Raw genomic sequence first — 24002 nt, 5'->3', positions numbered from 1 at the left:
GTACAAATAGATAGATATAGATTTATATATCTGGTTTTGGTCAATATTTATGGGTGAAAAACTCATATTTAACATACACTTTTGTTAAAATGATGTATAAGAAAAATATCTAGTTATTTTATATATATATATATATATATATATATATATATAAAACCTCTTGAGCGTGAGGGACAGCTTGAATTCGTTTTGGCGGCATCTTTGAGCTCGTCGAGTAGACATTATGAGCAAAGCTCACCCTCCCGATTTGAATAAATTTATGGACAAGAAGTTATCATTAATATTAAATGGTGGCAGACATGTCCAAGGAATATTGAGGGGGTTTGATCCCTTTTTGAATCTTGTGATAGATGAATGTGTGGAGATGGCAACTAGTGAGCAACAGAACAATATTGGAATTGTGGTGATACAAGGAAATAGTATCATCATGTTAGAAGCCTTGGAAGGAGTATGAACAATGGCTGTCTTCACCAGAGAAATCAACTGCTTCCACGTGACCCCTCTCCACATTTTACTACGATGGGTCATGTACATTTTCTTACTGAACTTTTTTGTTACATAAACTTCTGTAATAGTCAAAAAAAAAAAGAAGAATTTCTGTAGATACCTTGGAAATCAAGGACACATATAGTTCAAAGAACCTTGATTAAAAATAGAGGAAATAGTTTGCCAACTGAAAGAGGTATCACGGAAGTTCAAAAAGTTCAACTTTGAGGAAGTTTACCAAATGAGTTGCAAGGTGTTACATAGAGACATGTATTATTTTGCCAAGGCTGGATTGTGTTGTATTCAGAGTGGAAATACAGTTTCTTAACATAAACAGGTAGAGCACAGGTGTTTAGGAAAAAAAATACTCTTAATGACATAATAAATGGTAATTATGTTTCAGCCATTAGGGGTTATTATTATTTTTTATTTTTCTTGTTGCAAGGGTTCCAGAAGTTGGAATCTAGATTAATTCAAGTAATTTTCTGTGCTCTGGAAAACTGTTCATGGAGCTGGCATTTAGCTTTTTCTCACCAATTAAATATTATATGTCTCAAATACAGTTGATTGTGTATATTTGAATTTCAGTTCATTGGTCAATTCTTGCTAGAGGTTTTGCATCTTTTAGTTATTCAGAAGAATAAATTTTCCACAAAGCAGTGCCATAATATATTATATAACTCTTTTACAACTTAACACATTATTTTATATAATTTTTAAAATATTTAAAACAACTCGAATTCATGGGAATTCTTGTAAATGTTGTTTAAAACTTACTATGTTAAGTGAATATACTTATGTTGACTCTGAGCAAGTGGATATTATTTTTATTATGATCTACAGAGTCCACATCTCTCTTTACAAAATTTCTTAGGATAGTCCCCTAGTTATTTATGAAAGGTACAGAAGTTTGTTTTTTAATGATTAAAAAACTTACTGAAAAGATGAAATATATTCATGTACATATTATATACAATAATAAAACTTCTTGTCCTTCAACAATATATACGATAAACCCAAATACCTACCATTGGATTTACTACAGTGGTATGCTGGTGCTGGTTATTATTAGCCCTCAAGAGTTTATTATTCAATTTCAGCAAAATTTTACAAGCAGGTTACTAGCTGGAAATAAATCATGGTGGGACTATAACACATACACACAGAAATATGCAAATCCTACAAATCAAGATTCTATTTTTCCCAGACTGCCAGTTTTTAAACATTTACCACCTCACCAATGGGTTGTATTCTCAACTTCTAGTACTTTCTACTTCAGAAACTGTTCAAGAAGAGTCTCTCTCTTTAGTCCTGTTTTTTTTTATTATTATTATCCTTTCAAATGTCCTATTCAAATATTCCTCTTTGTGAGTCCCATTTTTATCATTTTGTTAAAAATTTCATAGTTTGAACCATGTTATCATTTGCAGACTATTCTCAATTCCTGCTCATACATTTTCTCAAAGTTCCTTAGAAGTACACTTTTTAGTCATTTATTTGCAAAATTATGAGTAATTTCAAACTAGTCTAAAAAAAAATTTCAACACAACCGACATTGATTTATCTTAAAAATTGGTCCTCCATAAATTCCTGCCCTCTTTGTGCATGTACCACACCACCCACTGAGAGATGGAGTTGAATCCTCTATGTTACTGAAACAGTGCTTCTTTGATCAGTAAAATATAGCAGCAGTAACCTGGGGCCTATCCTTTTAGAGGATTGGTGGTTACAGTGTCCTATTCATATTGCCCTGGGCTGCCATGTCTGAGGTCTGTGCTGTGGACAGAGGACCCTGGTGGGGGAGCATAGAAGTGCAAGCAATTTTTTTAAAAAAGAAGTGATCTAGTTTTATTGAGCTTCCATATTATCTGTCCTGCACCCACCACCACTGGTTTATCCTAATAGTCTGCTAGAGGACGTGGCCCTGGGACAGGGTTGAATGAGTAAATGGTGGTTGGGACTGAAAAAATATTTGCTGCTAAGAAAGCTGTATTTTAAGCTAAACTGATGTCAGTTTCTAAAATCCACATATAATTAAATACATCAGATAAATGTTCTGTTCCTGTGGCAGAGATTATCTTCTGTTCTTCGATAGGTATTGCAAAACATCATTTCTCTCCTCACTGACCCTAAATAGCACCTCTTTTCATCGACTCTCCTCCTCCCCACCTTTACCTTTAGCCTAATTCATGAAGATAATATCACTCAGGTGCAACTTTTCTTGTTAATGATCATCCCCTTGCCTATGAAAATGTTGGTTGCATATATTCTCTTTTAAATAAGTCTAGCTCCCAGAATGATTGTTCAAGAAACTACTTCCTTTCTCCATTGTACTTTCCGTATTTCCCCTCCTCTGAATCAAGTATTTCTGTCCTTAACAAATGAGCAAACTTGTCACGAATCTAACTTACTCTCAGAATTTACATCTATTTAAAAAAAATTATTTATAGGCAATTATCTTTATTTAATTTTTTAGTACCTATTATAGATGGTTATGTTATCTCTACTTGATTCAAATAACTCAAAATATTGACAATTGCATGCAACCTCTTTAACTAAAGAGGTTGTGTTGTCTAAAAATTTCTTTATCAAAATGATAAAGGAACATGATATAAAATACAATACAGAAAACTGAGAATTAAAAGTAACAGAAAATGCCATCTTCTGTATGTAATTCCTTTACCCATTGATTGATCTGTTGAGCCCACTTTTCAACACTTCCAGTTTATTTTTTTTTAGTACTTACCTCTATTTTCTCTATAGCATGCTTCATGTTTTTTGCTTTCTTACTTATATCTACTGATTTTCTATGAAAGATGATGATTGCTTATATATTTACCCCCACTTACTCTCAGGGTTTCTTTCCAAAATTCTTTTAATATATTTCAAACATCTGTGGTAAATTATATTTCAATTGGAGACCTCTTATGACTATGTAAATATTATTCAATGATAAGTAGTATATTTTAGTAACATATATGTTTTCCTGCAGCCTTTTTTTTTCCCAAGTATTAATTAGCAATCTTCTTATTTTTAAAATTTGCAGGGCTTTTTTGTTCTAATCTAATTGTTTTGTAAAACCTCCAACATAACATCCAACAACTTAGTAAAACACTTCTCAAACTGATTTTGCAACAATCAAATCTACCAAATAATCTATTATATATGTATATATTTTTTTGTTCCTTTGAAACGTCTTTTCTGGAACCTTCCATCCTCTCATTCCAAACTGGACTTGTGACTTTGTAGGAAAATTGCATAGCTGTTGTCCTTTGAATTCTTCCTGTCATCATCCTATGAATTTCCCTCTACCATATCCTAAATTAAGTTCACTTTTTCCAGGATCCTGTGTATTTTTAATTGCTGTTGGACATTGTTCATTTATTCCCTTAGGAAGGATTTCTCAGTCACTTCTGCATGCACAGGGATGGGGGTACAAGCAGGTGGGCAGATACCACATCGGGAATGGTACCAAGCTACACATGCCCAATTCCTTGTCACAAATTAACTAATCAGATTGAGCACTTCATCTTTCAAAGAGAGGAATAAATGAGGGTTGGAAAGAAAATATGATCTTTATGTTAAGGGAGGGCCTTTCCCATGGAAGGAATCACCAGAAATAGTGAATATTCATTTCCCCTAATCTTCTTTATTTCTTGCCTTGAGTACATCATGTATTCAGTATTCATCTGACTGGGGATGTTATTACCAAAAATATGCTGTATTTTATACTCTTGGAAAATGAAAGAGTTAATAATTTTGTCAGTCATCACATACCTCTGCTATCTATATAGCCAAACATGTCAATAACACCTTTCTTCATTAAACATTTGGGAAATATACTATACATATAGCTTTCCTTCATAGTTCATCTTCTTCCTTCCTCCCTCCTCTCCCCTTCTCCCTCACCCTCCTCCATCTTTTTCTTCCTCTTTCTTCTTCTCCTTCTCCTCATCCTCCTTCTTCCTCTTCCTCTTCTCTCTCTATTTTTCACTTTATAATTTCCAACTCTAGTTATATAACCCATTACTAGACATTTGTTTAAAATCTCTGCATGGATGATTGCTACTTCAGCTCCAGCATTTATTCTGAATCTATAAATTCCTATTTCAAATTGCCTGCCAAAAATTAGTGTGAATATCCTGCTAGACTATAATTCAACCTGTTAAAAGTTAAACCTATCTCTAAATAAGTTTGTTCTTTCATTTTTTTTAATATCCTTAATTTTCCAACGAGACATCAACTTGGCTCATCATGTCACCATTTTCCAGGGCATTCAAGACAAAAAAACCTTGATATCATTGCCTAGCCATTTCTCCTCTTCAACCTTCTTATTTTCTCAGCTACAAGGATATATTATTGTATCTCTGATAAGTCACATTAATTCCAAGCTACTTACTGCCTCTATTACAAATGTTGCAAATTCTACATACGTCTTCAGCATTCCTCATTTGGGTAATTGCAATAATGTCCTGTTTTCCCAATATTCCTGAAAAATGGCCTTGCTATCTAATTCTTAATACTGCTGGAAAAACTAAATTAGCCCATTTGCATATTTGAACTCTCTATTGCCTATGGAGTATAGCTTATATTTCCAATACAAGTCATTCCACTGTTGGGCTAAATTGCTACTGCCTATACATGAAATATATTCCTCAATAGCTTACAAATATATGTTCTTTTTATTTTTAATATTTGCACTCAAAGTCATGTGAAAGTACTTGTTTATATAAGAAAAATGTTGATTTTCACTTATGTTATGGACTGAATGCTTATGCCTCCTCAAATGCATATATTGAAACATAATCCCCAGTAGTATTTTGAGGTGAGTATTTGGGAATGATGAAGTCATGAGAGTGCAGCACACGTGAATGGGATTAGTGCCTTTATAAGAGAGACCCCCAGAGAGCTCTTGCATCTTTTCTGCCATGTGAGGACTCAATGAACAAGGAAACAGGCTCTTACCAGACACTGAATCTGTGTGCCTTGTTCTTAAACTTCCCAGCCTCAATAACTCTGAGAAATAAATTTCCTTTGTTTATAATTCACCCAACCTATGATTTCTGTTATAACAACCTGAACAGACTAAGACAACATATCACACTTTCTTATATTTAGGCAAATCCTCAAGTTTTCTAAATCACATTGTAAAGTTTAAATCAGAATTTCTAAAATCAGTTTATAGTTCAATGTTTTAATGGATTTTACTCAATTAAAAACATCACATCTGATCTTTTTCAACTTAAAAAAATACTCTTTTCATGTTTAAAATGGACATGGGGCACCTTCATTCTGAGTTTGTGTGAGCTCAAATAAATTTTATTGTAGATCTAGGCTACAAACTTACAGGAATGTTGCAACAAGATTGCTATAACTCGTGAGGAACTCTGGGAGTTTTAATCCTGGTTCTGTTATAAACCTGCTGTATGACCTTGGCAAGTTAATCTATATCTGTGTATTTTTATGGAAAAGATCATTGTTGTACCTAAGCACTTTGATAAACATGTCACCACTGTATAGTGTAATATACAAGGAAAACCAGAGAGTTACAGAATGTATGACCTGAAAGAGAACATGAGGGAGTGTCCTGTTTATAGTTTGAATCTCAAACAGTACTGTCTATAAACAACTAGTCACATCACAGAAGATTCAAAGTCAACTGTAGTTGGAGTGCCAGGCAAGTGACATTTATTTTAAAATTAAAAATTTGATAAAAATTATTTCCTGCATATTTTGATCATTGATTATAAAATCAAGTAACAGTGGTCAATTATATATATGATATAGTTTGCCCATTTTTCCTTATATTTCTAAACACTATCTTACATTCATCTAGTACATTGTTTGTTACATGTTTGAAGATGGATTCATAGCTCTTCACTTTTTCTTTAAAAGCCTGATTTCATATCTTTTCTGTCTTTGTATTTTTTCTACAATATCTGAGATCTTGCTTCCACTTACACTAGAATCCCAACCACAAGCACATTGACTTATAAGTTCAGGAAAACTTATATTTTGCTCTCAGACATGGAGGTGTTGAAGAAATGAAATCTTAGGGCAATCTTATTTAACTTAGATTTGTAGAACCTTATTCAGCACACACTATTCTTAAAAGCGTGGCTTTAATTAACTAATGTGTTCTTTTATTAACTTCCACACGCATATGTTCTTTATAATTCTACGTTATATATCCTTATGTTAAATATTTTAAACATCCACTTGATTATAAGAAATATTATGGTATAGCAGAATTTGCTAATTTTGAGAAGAGTGTTAAGCCAACATGGGGAAAAATCTGTTCTAGGCAATAAATTCACTAGATATTTTAGGCATGTGAAATCAAAGATTGAACAATTTGGATTGAAAAAAGAATGACAGTATCTGTAATAATTCTGGCTTAAAAGCTGCCTTCACTTGTTTGTAAACTGTATATACATTTTGAGTAGGAGAATTTAGAGAAATATACTAAATCACCGAGCCTTAGCTATGAAGAAGGTGCATTAATGAAATTCTTGGTATAGTATTATTTTGGGTATTTCATATTACTACTTACTGATCCATTCACACACCTTTTTTAAAATCAACTTTATTGAGGTATAACACATATGTAATAAGATGCAGCTATTTTAAGTAATCAGTTCATTAAGTTTTGAAACATATACTTACTTGCATGAATATTACTAAAGTTTCAGATTATTTTCATTGATTTGAAAATTCCCTCTTGCTGCATTTACAGGCAATGTTTCACCCACCCCTTGCTCTAGGCAACCACTGATCTGTTTTCTGACAGTCTAGATTAATTTTGTCTCTGTTAGCATTTGTTTAGCTTGTTGAATCTGTGAGTTTATGATTTTCACCTAATAAGGAATTTTAGTTGACAACTGTGCCAGTAATCATTTGTTTCATCATCACTTTCATTTTACAGTTGAGGATATTAAGCCGCCAAATGAGTAGGTGGCTTGGCTTCGATTGTATGACTGGTTAGAATCAAAGTCAATCTCAAAAACTAATTCTTCTAACTCCTTGGCCAAGGGTTTCTCATCTTTATTACTCTGTAAACACCACAAATAACGAAAAACACAATACGATGAATATTTTAAAGTAGTGATTTATCCTTATATTGTGCTGAATATTTATAAAATAGAGCAAGTTATCTCTTCACATTTTTAAAAAAAATTTCTTCATATACTGAACTTACAATTCAATGGGGTTGAACTTTTAGATATTAATCATAAATATTTTAATTCTACCAACTTGGACTGTATTTGGAGCTAGTCATGGTTAACATGAAACTTTTCTTCAGTGTTGCTATGAGAACAGCCACTAATCTACTTTCATAAAAAATAAGTGACATATTTTAAACCAGACAGAGGATAACTGCCTTTTGTTTATGCTTTAAAATGTTAAAAATGTTAACATTTGGCTTATTTGTCAAATGTTACTCTTTTTAAGTAACTAAGTTACTAAGCTCTCTTAGTTACCAAAATAACAACCAAAGACAAGACAATTTTGTGTAAATTGAACTTAATTTTAAAAATGTATTTATCTCTTAACATCAGAATACACCCTGACAATAAAGTATTTTAAAATATATTTAAACTAAAAATAATAAATAGTAAAGGAAATTCGGAATGTGACAGTGTGCAATATATATATTAACTCATACTTACACTACTGTGTATCAAGTAAATAACAGTGAAATAGTAGAGAAAAAGTTTTTGAGTCTGTATGTTGCAACACTGTATTAAGAAGCATGATGCATTTTTCTCTTCACTGATTTATAATACTTTTATTTACATGGCTAAATATTCCCCACCTACTGTTCCCCCATCTGAGCAATAGAATTGAGCTTACAGTAAAAAAAATATTAACTTTATTTTAAGAGTATTTACTGAGACCCTAATCTGTCCCATGACATATGCTAGGCTTGAGCATGTACACAAGGGATAGGTCTTGTGAAGGAAACACACAGAATACTGGCAGAAATCAAATAATCAAATTACATTTCTTGATGGGAGGAGTAGAAAGCTGAGACCTAAAAGTTGAGTGAATTAGGCAGGTGAAGAATGGAGACAAGTATTGAATACATTCCAGGTAGTAGCTTTCCCCAAACCTACATCTTCAGAAGTCAAGGCCACCACTCTCTTCTCAGAAAAATGTGCATCCACGTGGAAATAACAATCACAAATAAATATACTTATCTGGGACTCACAGATGAGATTCATGGGAAAAAGACAGGAATTTGGGAATTAACTTCTAATTTGTATGGAGAACAACAGAAATGGTGGGACTGCTTGAAACATGAGATTTTAGCATTTGAACAAAGAATGCCCAGTCTTGATTCCTAAGGAACTTTACCAGTTAGAGGACAGATAGAGTAGGAGAGGCCAGTAAAGTCTTCTGAGAAGGGGTGGCAGAGTTGAGAGAAGAAGTAGCAGTGTGAAAGGGGGAAAAAAGAATAAAAATTTATTTTTAAAGGGTTATGAAATAATGTCATTCGCAGCAACATGGATCGAACTAGAGATTATCGTATTAAGTGAAGTCAGAGAAAGACAAATATCATTATCACTTATATGTTCAATCTAAGAAAGTGATACACATGAACTTAACAGAACAGAACTAGAGTCACAGACATAGAAAACAATCTAACAGTTACCAATGGGGAAAGCAGGGGTGGGGTGAGGGATAAATTAGGAATTCAGAATTAACAAATACACACTAGTAGATATAAATAGATAAACAACAAGGACCTACTGTATAGCACAGGGAAATATATTCAATATCTTATAATAAACCATAATGGAAAAGATTCTGAAAAAGAATACGTATGTATATAAAAAAAATAACTGAATCACTCTGCTGTACACCTGCAACTAACAAAGAATTGTAAACTAACTACAATTTTTAAAAAAAAAGGATTGATCATCTCTGTAGAATTCTGTGGGAGGTAAAGTGAGATAAGAAGAGAAAAACACATATGAGACTCAGGAACTTGGAATGCCAGAAAAAGTTAATAAGAACAGCTTTTTCAGGGGCTATGTATATATCAAAACATGATTGGAATTGACTGAGAGGTAGAAGCAAGGTGTTGAAGTAGAGAAGTCACAGGACACCATTCTCTGAGGAAGTTTACATGTTCTAGGGAATAAACTTACTGACAGGACCTGGAAATAGGGTCAGGACAACTTTAGTTTGCTTTATAAGGAGAGACAGTATCACTTATCCACAAACTGATAGAATGATCCCATAGAAAGGAGGGTTCGATGTGCAAGAGCAGGAGGGAATAATTAATGAAAGCCATTCCTGAAAAGGGAGAAAGAGCACAAGGGGAGCTTTTGATCTTCTGTTAAGAGGAGGAAAAAAGTAGTGAAGAATAGCAAATTTGTAGATTTGGGGGTGCGGTAAGTAGTGATTATTGTTTGATGAATGATATTTATGAAATGTGAGATAAGGTCATTAACTGAGGTTAAAGTAAAATTGACAATTTCTGTAGACTGCAAAAGTAATTTGTTTTTTTTTCTTCAACTAAGCTAAAGCCTGGGACTTTACATTTCAAACACTAATTGCAGCCCATTATTATTTTGGCCTTGAATATGGTATATGAAGAGGAAGGAACCGAAGAGAATGTTGGGGATAACTTTAGTGGTGTACTGTCTGTTATGAAGCCAAATCATGCTGGAACTATTGAATCCAATCTAGTACCTTCTTTCTGATTCTATCATTTTTCCACTTCCTTTGTCATTCTTTTTCAAAGAAAGTGTGTTTGGGTGCGCACATGCACACACACACAGTATAGGACCATGGCATATAATGAAGAGAGTTTCCATAATACTAGTGAGTTATGCAAAGTTGGACAGTCAGCTATTCCCCACCAACAGGGACAATAATAAAGATAATGTTATGTTAAATAATTTATACCCATGTAATCATTATTCTTAAAGTGATCTTTGGGTGCTACAATTTTTCACGTGCACATTTTTGTGCCTTTTCAATAGATACAGTCACTTTTTTAAAAGCAGGACAGCATGTTGTACTTTGTAATATCCCATTGGCACCCAGTGTTACTTTGTCAGCTGTTCACTATTGGCCTTTTTCATGGATAATTTTGGCCTAAAAATAATGAACAGGTGGTGCAGAGGTAAGAAGCCATGTGGGTGTTAATGTGGCATCACTTTCTGCAGAACAAGAGGAAGTGTTTCCAGAATCTCAGGCTGCCAGTCTACTCATTTGGCACCTGTAGTCTAAACTGGAACACCATTCTGAGAGCAGGCATGTTGCCATCGTAACAGATGGTTGTGAGTATTGATGGCCAAGTGATCATGTATGTACATCAGTTGTGGATGTTGAAAGCAAGCTGCTCATTTGAGAAGGTCAAACAGCAGTCTGTCCGGAGCTCCCACAAATAACATTAGAGTGATAGCTGTCTATTTCTCATATTCTATTATTTACCTTCTTATTTACACTCTCATACAATTACTTAGATTGTGTTCAGCCTGAGAAATCTCATATTGCAATCAATAGAACTCAGTGGCATAGCAGATGCACTGAATGTGGAATAAGTAAAATAATTAATTTTGATAGACAAAAAAAAAGTGGGGAGGCTTAAATGTCACATAAAATGAAGGGAAGTTGACAGTTAATTACATGAAATATATTCTTTTTAAATAAGATTTTTTTGTCTAGTAAATTTATTTTCAAACAGCCCTCAAGGTTCCACTAAATTGACTAGGCTTATTATTTATTAATTTTGTAAAATCAGCACATTATAGACCCTGTGAAAGGTTCATAGAGCATTGTTTCTAGTAGGTGTTCTTCCCTAAATAAGCTAAATTCAAATACTACCAATGTACAATGGCATAATTAGTCATCCAATTTCAAATGAATAATCAAAGATATCACAAGGCATACTAAAATATATATGTCTTCCAATAACTTACATTCAAGTTTGTTCAACCAACAATATTTTTATGAAAGAATAAATAAATTCAAACCAGTATGTGTGGCAGATTCTAAGAAGCCTCCTCCTCCAATTATTCCCAAATCCTGGTACCCAGGACCTTGTGGAATTCCCTCTCTTGAGTACTGGCAGGACCTGTGACCAATGGAAAATTACAAAGGTGATGTCATCATATTACTACCATTATTGTATTACATAATCTGTAACTTCTATCTTGCTAGTGGACTCGCTTCATTGCCTTTATGTTTTATATGCTTTGAGGAAGCAAATGGCCATAGTGGAGAGGCCCATGTGGTAAGGAATTGAAGGTCACCTCTGCCTAAAAAGCCAGCTAGGAGATGAGGGGGACCTCTGACTGATAAACTAGCCAAAAAAAATTAGTCTCCAGAATTTTGCAAGGAGCTGAGTCTTACCAACAACGATGTGAGACTGGAGCCTGATCTTGCTCCAGTCAAGCCTTAGATGCACTCCCAACTCTGATTGATACCTGGATTGCAGATTTCTCAGAAATCTTGAAGCATAGTACCAAACTAATTAATGACTGGATTTCTGACTCTAAGAAACTGAAATTAAAAATCTGTGTTGATTTAAACCACTTAGTTTGTGTTAATTCAGTAAGAAGAAATTCATAACTAGTATAATATGTTTATTCATAGATTAATGAAAAATTCAGGTAATAAAGGAATCTGTAGGACTACAATGGCAAGGAGAGTTTCATAGAGGAGATTTTCTTTAAAATGATAGAATAAGTGTTGTCTGCATTCCTAGAAGACAGAGGAAGTATGATCCATAAAGAGAATATCATGAATGCTAGGAAGAATGTTAAAAGATATGGAGATAAAAATTAAAATTTCTGCCCAGATGACTCCACACTTTTGCCAACCTTCTTTACCTTTGAATATCATCAATCTTGGAGTTATTGGTATGTAGTAGATTCTCAGTAAGTTTTCTAAATAATTACAAAATTATGGAAAATTGGAGGAATAGTGCATGTATGATAAAAATAATAATACTGACATGCTAGATGAGAGATCATTTGGTGAATAATTGATTAAATGACTGAATATTTTGTGATAAGAATTATCACAAGAATAACTGACATTTACTTTGTATTACCTATGGATGAGCAATAAGCAAGTTTTCTATATGCATTATTATATTTAAGACTGGTTACAAGCCTGTGAGTTAGCCACTATTTTTTGACAATATACATACCAGCATGGTAAGGCTTTTTTGGCAATATATATACCAGCATGGTAAGGCATAGAGATGTTAAACTGATTGTGCAGAATCTCTCACTCTTGAAAGAAGATGAGCTGGAGTTTAATTACAGGGTTTCTGATCTCAAAAAACAATGTTCTCTACCAATACAAAAAGCTAGGCAAATGATGAAAGAATGGAAAATTAGGAAAGAATAGAAAAGCTGGATAATATAGTTTTGAATTAACAATGGAGTAAAAATAAAAAGAATGAAAAAGCACACACACATTATAATTGTAGCTCTATCGCTACAGAATAATGTGATTAGAAAACACTTTCATCTCTAAAATAATAATTATTTACTAAATAACCTAAACCTTACATTGTAAAATTCCATAATTCTAGGAAAGCATGAGAGGCTCATTTTGAGATCTGAGAGTTAGAAATTTAAACATAGTGTAACTATTATATATATATTTATATATATATATATATAATGTGTATATATATATATATATATATACACAATTTCTACCTTTTTAAGATTTTGAATTAAAGTTTAATGAAGGTAACAATGTTTTATATTTCACCTTATTATTTCATTTGACAGAAGGGTTTTTTTTTTAGAATAATTTCTTAAAAGGTACAGTAAGAATGAAGGATTTTATGTTCTAAAAAAGCAGGGGAAAATTACAGTAAATGGTCCCTAAAGGGAGATGGGAAAGGTAAATCATAGTGCAAGGGGAAGTATTGTGTTTTAATCACAGGGAAACCTGTTTTCTTGTGAAAGAGAAGGGAAGAGAGATGAAATTATGAATTCAAGTGTCAGAAATTACTATAGTAGTTTTTTTAGTAGTTTTTTAGTAGTTTTTATAGTAGTAGTTACTATATTATGGCTTTGATTTGCTCTTTTCCATATGGATTAAGTATATTAGTTTATAAGAAGAAAAGGAAAGAGAAAAAACATAGTCTGAAATGACTTGAAGTAATCACGGGCAGTGGACAAAGAACCAAGTTCCTTGAGGATCATCAAAGAAAAATCAGAGATTAAGAACTAGTTGCTACTAGTGACTATGAATATATGGAATAGTGACACCTATTTGATTTTATCCATCAGCATTTAGTTGTATAAGGGCAGGTTTAGAGAAATTACATGGAGAGATTTTAAACATGAAGAGATATTGCTTAGAAAGTTACAAAAATGATAAAAGGAAAAAGAAGTCAAAAACTAAAGAGAAATGTTCCTTGGATCTCAGTTGTATATAAAAAATATATAGCCTGTGATGATAAAAATCTATGGTTAGAGATTAGGATATTTAACACAATAACTTCAAGGATGTTTTAGTTCCCAAAGATCTAGTATGTGATCATGGGATGGGTGACAAAAATGTAATACAGAAAGTTATTTATAGGAGATAATAATTTTTTATCAATGAGATGAAGCCATTCTAATAGATTAGACAGATCAGATAGGAAGATATTAGATTAATGAAGATAGTATCCATAAAAGAGTATGATTACACAATGAAGAACTGTAAAGAGAAGTATACCAAGGTGGTACAATCAACAAAGAATAGTGAATTTTGCAAGGATGGAGGAGAAATAGTTTGGGAATAAGGAACAGTGATCTTGAATCCCAGCATGAAGTCTATGGAACATGAAAAAATAAAGAGCTTCTTTTTACATGAACTGAAAAGAAAACAGCATGCTCAGTTAAAAATAGAGTTAAAAAAAAATAGAGTTAGAAGGAACTTCGAGACAAGAAAAGTTAAGAGTACAGCTTAAGATATCGACATTGGAACTGAAGATTTAGTACTGATAGCAGCATTAAAGGAGTGAGGGAATGGAGAGGAAACCGCATCATGAAAAAGGAAATTTAGAGGGTTACTAGAGATATAAGAATAAAGTACAAGACTGATGCTCCAAGAAGCCTATATGTTGAGCATAGACCAAAACCAATAGGGATAAGTGGTTAGTCTTGATGTTTTCTTGCAGAACAGAGAAAACCTTTAGGTCTAATTAAATACACCAGAAGCCTGGAAGGGACAGTCTAGTAGTTATGGTATGAAGCTGGGCATTACTTTTCCTGAGTTAGTACAGCCGAGGCTGTCACAAGACTCGAATATCTTGCAGGTATAAGAAGACAGTGGCTCCATCTGGCCATTACTCAGCTCATCCTTGCTGGGGCAACTTTCTGCTGGGTTGGATATATTGGTTCACCTTGTTTGCAATTTTTCAAGGTTCTGCCTTATTGACAATAGATTGGCAGTGATTACAAAATTTTCATTCCATAAAATAATCACCATAGTAGTTATCTCAGTGAGTCAGAGAGAATGGTAACAATGTATAGGAAAATGCTAAGGCTGAGGGAAGATTTGTGTACCATATGCTTCCACTGCAGGAGTAGTGCTGCAAATTCAGTTTTAACAGCCAAACTAAAAATGGACACATAATCAGTTAAATGATTCATGGCATGCCGAAGGGAAACAGAAATGTTAAATAAAAAAAAAAAATACACAAACTTCATTTTTTTATTATTAGTAGTATTTTTTATTGAAGAATAATTGATTTACAATACTTTGTTAGTTTCAGGTGTACAGCAGAGCGATTTGCATATATATATATATATATACACTCTTTTCCATTATAGTTTATTACAAGATATTGAATGTAGTTCCCTGTGCTATACAGTAGGTCCTTGTTGTAGGGCATCCTATTTTTATGTCCATTTTACAGATGAGCAAAATGAGTCTCAGAGAGATTGGGTAACTTCTCCAGAATTCCAGAGCTAAGGCCTAATCTGTCTCTGATCCTAATACAGTTCTATTATATACCTATGTTATTAACGTCTACATTTTACCATTTTCCTTGAGATAGTAGTCACAATAATCATGGGGTTTATATCTATAAAGCTGTGCAAAGAGGACCTGAATTTGAACAGGAGAAAAAAAACCTCATTTTAAATGAAAATTATATTTTCTGATATTAAGAACTGAGAAAAATTTCTTTCCTTAAAATATAAGCTCTCTTTTAAAAAAGCTGATAGAAAAAGTAAAAAAATATATTATTTAATGTATCCCCACAAATGTCAGGAAAAATGTTTTGAAGTTTTAAAAAATAATTTATAATATTCCTCTCTTTTCTTCTCATGCATCAATTTATTCATCAGTAAAAATGGAATTACAAATAATACATACTTCATGAGATAATTAAATGAGGCATTTTAAACTGGCTTAGCATTGAGCAATATACATGCTTTGGTAATCAGCGAGGCACAGGGAAGGGTTAAGTCTTTTCAGAAAAAAAAATAAGATCCAAACAAAAGACCTAGTACAGTTATTAGGGCAGAATGGAAGTATACCTAAGTGTAAGATCTTACCTTCTTCAGGAACAGATCTCGGGGCATCTATTCCAATAAAATAATTAATAAGTAGTCATGGTCCCAAAATTCTATGCCATGGAGACTGCATGTAAGATTTTAGTTTGGAAAATATTCAAATAATGACGTGGTGTGATTTTTAAAAAGTCCGCTAAATCGCGCAGTGTCTCATTTAAGAAATACGGTTATGTTGAAACCTCAAAATGAAGCTTGTAAATTGGACCCTTTTATAACTATTGGATTGTTGGTAGATGTATCATGAAATGCTTGAAAACCATTGGTGAAGAGAGTGGTTTTGTTTTTAGAGTAATTAGTGATAATCTTGGTTTCAGACAATGATTAGAGAAAAAGAACAAGAGTCTGTTGAAGTCACTCTGTCATAGTGCAGGAAATAATCATTTTAATATAAGGGTGTTTGAATTTGGCATTTTCAGAATTAGAATTACTTTGAAATAATTTTTTTACAATTTAGAATGCAGAGATATAAAATTTAAAACTTCATTCTTGGGTATTGTTAGTGAAAATTTTGTCTGATTTTTTAAAAGACAGCATTTTATATGATGATTTGGAGAATGGAGGTTCTGATCAAAGAGACAGGCTATATAACCATTACAACCATTCAACAGTGAGATAAGAGGCTTGAACAGGTGTGATGGAACTGGCATAGAGAAAAATGGGTGAGGCTGATATATATATATATATATATATATATATATATGCCACAGAAACACAGAACAGACATTTGTAACCTACTGAAATCAGAAATTCTGGTTTAGGAGAACTACACAGTGCCAGGTTATAGCTCTAAATTTTAATGCACATATATATCTTTACTGGTATTAGCAATGGCATTCACTGCATGCAATTGAGTGTGTATACAGGATATAAGCTTTAAACCACCGTTTAACTGAATTTACAACACTGTTGCACTGAAGTTGAAATGTCCTAAGATATCTTTGAAGTAAAAAGTCGTATGTATCAATATTCTTATTTTTGAAAAAAAAAAAACAAAAAAACGTTTCCTTGAACAGGAAATGGACGTATATGTGGCAGTGAGACTCTCCTCTCCTGAGATGCTCACACACTATCTGTCTCTGGCAGCTTTCCATTTGGAACAGTGTTTTTCCACTCTCTTTAGATTCACAAGATGCTTTTGCTTGTTCCTGTGAGATTCCTGCCCACACTTAATTGAGAATGGATTTTGAACAACTACTCCTCTTGGAGCTACTTATTTCTTGAGAGATACTACATCAGCAATCTGGGCAATATTTACTAGGTGAATGGGTAATATTTTCATGGATTTACAAGCTTAGCCCCCTAAATACCATGATAATTAAGACAACAGATGCACAGTGCATCCCCTAGTCGATGATACTATTACAAATATGGAAAGAAACTCAACACAAATACAAGAGCTGATTAGTCATTTAGTACTAATGATGTCATACATATTTGTTGAGCAATAACACATACAGCAAAGCTTTCAGAAATACAGAATTATATTAATATTGTGGTAACTACCTTGTTAGGTTTAAACATTAAATGACTTTTACCAAATGTAGACCTCATTGCTTTGCTTTATTGCTTCAGTTCTATTTTTTTTAATATATAACACTTCAAGAATTAATGTTAATATTTGACTTAAAGTGTATTCTTGTACTATGTTGTGCTCAAATGATCTAATTAAGAGTATCCTGGTGGTGTGAGTTTGCATTAAGTGACAAAAAGCACTCAGCATTCACTAAATAGCATTTTGTCCACTGAAGAATGGTTTCCATTTTTCTATCTTGATTTTTCTTATTTTTTATCCTTATGACTAGTTGCTTAAATAACATTCCATGATGAACACACAATATTTTTTTCTCATAGGTTTCTCTATTTCTGTTTTTTTTATCAGAATAAATCTATCCATCTCTAATTATTATGAAAGATCAGGAGTCCTACTTCAGTGAAGCAAGATAGAGTATAGCAGGATAAAGGTAAGGAAACTAGCAACATTCATAATACTTGACAAAACAGACATTCACCAGGATAAAGTCATAGAGATTTGTCTTTGCAATGGATAATCAAGTCCACATGATGTGCAGGAAAAATACTCAGCATCACATGATTCAGAATGCTATTTGATCAGCACTTTTCAATAATAGAGCTAAATTTCAAACTATAATAATATTTCAGATATTAATGACATAACAATTAGGTAAATTTATGGAGTACTTATGGCTAGAAACATTTTGTTTACATTATGTTCTACAATTATGTCCATTTTTAATATTAATAAAATGAGTCACAGAATATTAAGTGACTTGCTCATCCTCAGACATCAAATGTTTTCATTTCTAAATAAATGTGTTTTATAAACCTTATGAATGCCAAAAAAATGATAAATGATGATATAAAATGGTATAACCTCTTGTGCAGCCTTTAATTCAAACTCTAAGAAAAAAATAGAACTCTTATACATATTAATTCTTAAGATATTTCTCTCAAAACTGTTCTCAGATGATCTTTTAGAATAGTAGGATTTTACAGTGGAAAGATTAGGTGATTTAGTAAACAACCTTTATTTTAGAGATGGAAAAATTTATGATAGAAAATAAAATCTACATACTTAGTTATTAGCATATCTAAGATTCAAATGCCTGTCATAATCTGTACTAATTTTTACATATTTATTTGTGTGATTAGTTATATGCACAAATGTTTAATTTATCCAGGGAGATTTCCAATGGTTGCAAATAAGAACCCTGACTGACAGGCTTAAAAAAAGAAAAAGAAAAAGAAAGCTTTTGACCCCCACATTTACCTGAAGCTTTTATCTCATTTGTAATAAAACAACTCAAAAATGTAATCTATATTTCCACTCAATTTTATTGATTTATAGTCTCTAATTTAACCAAATTTAGACTCCTCTCTTCAAATGTCAGACATATTTTCCCCTTAGATACCTACAAGGCAATTCAAAGCAGAGTTTGTGACACCACCCAATCCAATTCACCCTACTTCTCTTTCTCCATTTTTTTTCTTAGTAATTGGTGCCACTAATTACTCAGGTGATCAGGTAAACCTCACAGATATATCATTTTTGTTCCTGTTTCCCTTTAATGAACAACCAACAACCAATTCATTATTAAGTCTGTAGGCAATTCTTCCAAACCTATTTAAGAATATTAACCACTTTTTTGCCAGCTACATTGCTATCAGCTACTCCAAGCAATCATCTCCTCTGACCTCTATTGTATTATTACAACAGTCTGGTGACTGATCTTCCTGATTGCATCCTTTGTTTTCTATTGGACATGGTGATATTGTTACAGCTAATTTGGAGTCATCAATTTATAAAGAATATTTAAAGCCATGGGATGAGACCAAGAGCTCAAAAGAAATAATGGTAATGTAAGTGAAGAGGAACAAGTATTAACTCTAAGTCACGCCAACATTCAGAGGACAAGAAGAGGATGAGAGACAGAAAAAAGTTAAGAAATAACCAGTGACACTTCAGGAAAACCAGGATATTATAACATCCAAGAAGCCTTGACAAAGTTTTTCTAAAATCAGACAGTGTTCATTTTTGTCAAGTGGTATTGCAAATTCCAAGAAGATAGCTGATACAACTGGATTTGAGAAAAAAAAAAATCAAGTTTGTTGGTAACTTGACAAAAGTTGCATCAGTGAAATACTAAGGACAAGAGTGTATTAGATATTTGTGCTGAGGAATTGTTGACAACAAATAGAAACAATCTCTTTGAGAAGTTTTTTGTTGTTGTTGTAGTTTGTTTGTTTGCTTTTTTCTCTTTGAAGGGATCACAGAATTGTGGTGGCAGCTGAAGAGAGAGTAGGTTCCTGGGGGGATTTTTGTTTGACTGTCTTTTAAGAAAGGTGCTAATCCAGTATATTTGTATGCTAATCAAAATTATCAAGTAGGGAGAAAGGAATCCGTGATTTAGGAGAGAGAAAGCATGTTTTTTTATCAGTTGAGATAAGCTATTAGTTCTTTCTTTTTAAAAAATATCTTTTAAAATTAATGTATTCATTTTTTTTGGCTGCGTTGAGTCTTGGTTGCTGTGCGTGGGCTTTCTCTAGTTGAGGTGAGCGGAGGCTACTTTTCATTGCGGTGCACAGGCTTCACACTGCGGAGCACGGGCTCTAGGCAGGTGGGCTTCAGTAGAGCTGTGGCACGTGGGCTCAGTAGTTGTGATTTGCGGGCTCTAAAGCGTAGGCTTAGTAGTTGTGGTGCACAGGATTATTTGCTATGCAGCATGTGGGATCTTCTGGACCAGGGCTCGAACCTGTGTCCCCTGCTTTGGCAGGTGGATTCTTAACCACTGCACCACCAGGGAAGCCCGCTGTTTGTTCTTTATTAGAGACATAAGCTATTGTTATAAGTGGGATTTGTCATCTTTTATAGCAGGAGTAAATATTTGGGCAGAGATCATGTGTTTTTTGAGAAACAGAAGAAGAAATAGTGTCATCAGGTGAAACAAGGTTTCAATTAGAGTAAGAAAGGGAACACAAGGTGGAGAGAAGAGATGGAGTAGATACATAGATTTTTCTGAAGACAGGCTATAAATTCTTATGGATACAATGAAGTATGTCTGGCAGTGCACCAGGAGGAGGCATTCAGGAAGGAACTGGGAGAATCCTAATAGCTAGCTAACTGTGTGTGTGCCCAACAGACACTTAGCACAAGAAAAGCAAAGAAATTAAAATTCTGAGTAGAACATTAGGTAGCTTTCTTCACAATGTTTCTGTCTCTGGATTGAAATTTTAAGAGCAAAAAATGAAACAATAAAAATTGGAAACCATAAAGAAAAGGTGAACAGAGGTAGACTTCTAAAAATTTAAATTTACTAAGTATACTAAAAAAAGAAAAAACTCAAAAAGAAAAAAATTATGCTTGTAATAATTTGCCAAACATTGAAATATATTTCCATATTTCCAATTTTAAATGCATATAATATAAAAATATATTTATATTTAATATATTTTAATATGTATGACACAGTACAAAAATTCTTACAAATGAATAAAATATTAAAAGAAAATTCAATAGAAAAGTGAAAAGAAGTCATGAGGTTATAATGTAGATAACCAGCATCAACCCTGGGGGAGTGGAGCTTGCTAAAACCAGATGTATACAGAATTTACTTCAGCTCTAGTGAATCTACATCTTTAGAATTAGGTAAGCTATCTACATGTTTAACTATCCCCAGATAATTTTATAGATGACATACTTGAACAACTACTGGGGTAAAAAAAGTTAAGTACTATTTATAAGAATTGCTGTGGGAATAGCTTAAAGTTGCTAAAGAATGAAGTATTAATTGAACTTTTTTTTGGAAGCCATCTTTATTTTATTTATTTATTTTTAACATATTTATTGGGGTATAACTGCTTTACAATCGTGTGTTAGTTTCAGCTTTATAACAAAATGATTCAGTTATACATATACATATGTCCCCATATCTCTTCCCTCTTGCATCTCCCTCCCTCCCACACTCTAGGTGGTCACAGAGCACTGAGCTGATCTCCCTGTGCTATGTGGCTGCTTCCCACTAGCTATCTATTTACGTTAGGTAGTGTATATATGTCCATGCCACTCTCTCACTTTGTCCCAGCTTACACTACCCCTTCCCCATATCCTCAAGTCCATTCTCTAGTAGGTCTGCATCTTTATTCCCATCTTGCCCCTAGGTTCTTCTGACCATTTTCTTCTTCTTTCTTTCTTTTTTTTTTCGATTCCAGATATATGTGTTAGAATACAGTATTTCTTTTTCTCTTTCTGACTTGCTTCACTCTGTATGACAGACTCTAAGTCAATCCACCTCACTACAAAAAACTCAGGTTCATTCTTTTTATGGCTGAGTAATATTCCATTGTATACACGAGCCACATCTTCTTGATCCATTCATCTGTTGATGGACACTTAGGTTGCTTCCATGTCCTGGCTATTGTAAAGAGAGCTGCAATGAACATTCTGGTACATGACTCTTTTTGAATTATGGTTTTCTCAGGGTATATGGCCAGTAGTGGAACTGCTGGGTCGTATGGTAGTTCTATTTTTAGTTTTTTTAAGGAACCTCCATACTGTTCTCCATAGTGGCTGTATCAATTTACATTTCCAACAACAGTGCAAGAGAGTTCCCTTTCCTCTACACCCTATCCAGCATTTATTGTTTGTAGATTTTTTGATGATGGCCATTCTGATTTGTGTGACATGATAGCTCATTGTAGATTTGACTTGCATTTCTATAATGATTAATGATGTTGAGCATTCTTTCATGTGTTTGTTGGCAACCTGTATATTGTCTTTGGAGAAATGTCTATTTAGGTATTCTGCCCATTTTTGGATTGGATTGTTTGTTTTTTGGATATTGAGCTGCATGTGTTGCTTATATGTTTTGGAGATTAATCCTTTGTCAATTGCTTCATTTGTACATATATTCTCCAATTCTGAGGGTTGTCTTTTCGTCTTGTTTATGGTCTCCTTTCCTCTGCAAAAGCTTTGAAGTTTCATTTGGTCCCATTTTTTTATTTTTGTTTTTATTGCCATTTCTCTAGGAGGTGGGTCAAAAAGGATCTTGTGAGTGTTCTGCCTATGTTTTCCTCTAAGAGTCTGATAGTTTCTAGCCTTACATTTAGGTCTTTAACCCATTTTGAGTTTATTTTTGCGAATGGTGTTAGTGAGTATTCTAATTTAATTCTTTTACATGTAGTTGTCCAATTTTCCCAACAGCACTTACTGAAGAGGCTGTCTTTTCTCCACTGTATATTCTTGCCTCCTTTATCAAAGATAAGGTGACCATATGTGTGTGGGTTTATCTCTAGGCTTTTTATCCTGTTCCATTGAACTATATTTCTGTTTTTGTGTCAGTACCACACTGTCTTGATTACTGTAGTTTTGTAGTAGAGTCTGAAGTCAGGGAGCCTGAATCTTCCAGCTCCATTTATATTTCTCAAGATTGATTTCTCTATTCCGGGTCTTTTGTGTTTCCATACAAATTTTGAATTTTTTTGTTCTAGTTCTGGAAAAATGCCAGTGGTAGTTTGATAGGGATTGTATTGAATTTGTAGATTGCTTTGGGGAGTAGAGTCATTTTCACAATGTTGATTCTTCCAATCCAAGTACATGGTATATCTCTCCATCTGTTTGTATCATTTTTAATTACTTTCATCAGTGTCTTATAATTTTCTGCATACAGGTCTTTTGTCTCCTTAGGTAGGTTTATTCCTAGATATTTTATTATTTTTGTTTTAATGGTAAATGGGAGTGTTTTCTTAATTTCATTTTCAGATTTTTTATCCTTAGTGTAGAGGAATGCAAGAGATTTTTGTGCATTAATTTTGTATCCTGCTACTTTACCAAATTCATTGATTAGCTCTAGTAGTTTTCTGGTAGCATCTTTAGGATTCTCTATGTATAGTATTATGTCATCTGCAAAGAGTGACAGTTTTACATCTTCATTTCCAATTTGGATTCCTTTTATTTCTTTTTCTTCTCTGATTGCTATGGTTAAAACTTCCATAACTGTCTTGAATAAGAGTGGTGAGAGTGGGTAACCTTGTTTTGCTCCTGATCTTAGTGAAAATGCTTTAAGTTTTTCACCATTGAGGATGATGTTGGATGTGGGTTTGTCATATATGGCCTTTAATATGTTGAGGAAAGTTCCTTCTATGCCTACTTTCTGCAGGGTTTTTATCATAAATGGGTGTTGAAATTTTTTGAAAGCTTTCTCTGTACCTTTTGGAATGACCATAGGTATTTTCTCCTTCAATTTAATATGGTGTATCACATTGATTGATTTGTGTATATTGAAGAATCCTTGCATTCCTGGGATAAATAACACTTGATCATGGTGTATGATCATTTTAATGTGCTGTTGGATTCTGTTTGCTAGTATTTTGTTGAGGATTTTTGCATCTATGTTCATCAGTGTTATTGGCCTGTAGTTTTCTTTCTTTGTGACATCTTTGTCTGGG

At 33.2% G+C, this 24002-nt stretch overlaps 1 pseudogene; it reads left to right on the top strand.

The window, feature by feature from the left end:
• The first annotated feature begins 205 nt into the window (after nucleotides 1–205).
• On the top strand, nucleotides 206–1586 carry LOC149749287 (small nuclear ribonucleoprotein G pseudogene; annotated as a pseudogene).
• Nucleotides 1587–24002: the final 22416 nt, after the last annotated feature.

Source organism: Delphinapterus leucas, chromosome 4 (assembly GCF_059928025.1).
Source record: "Delphinapterus leucas isolate spDelLeu-1000000601 "Yukka" chromosome 4, BTC_Dleu_Yukka2, whole genome shotgun sequence".
In the NCBI taxonomy this organism is placed as follows: domain Eukaryota; kingdom Metazoa; phylum Chordata; class Mammalia; order Artiodactyla; family Monodontidae; genus Delphinapterus; species Delphinapterus leucas.
Note: the sequence above shows the minus strand (reverse complement) of the source record. Positions and strands in the feature narration are given on the sequence as shown.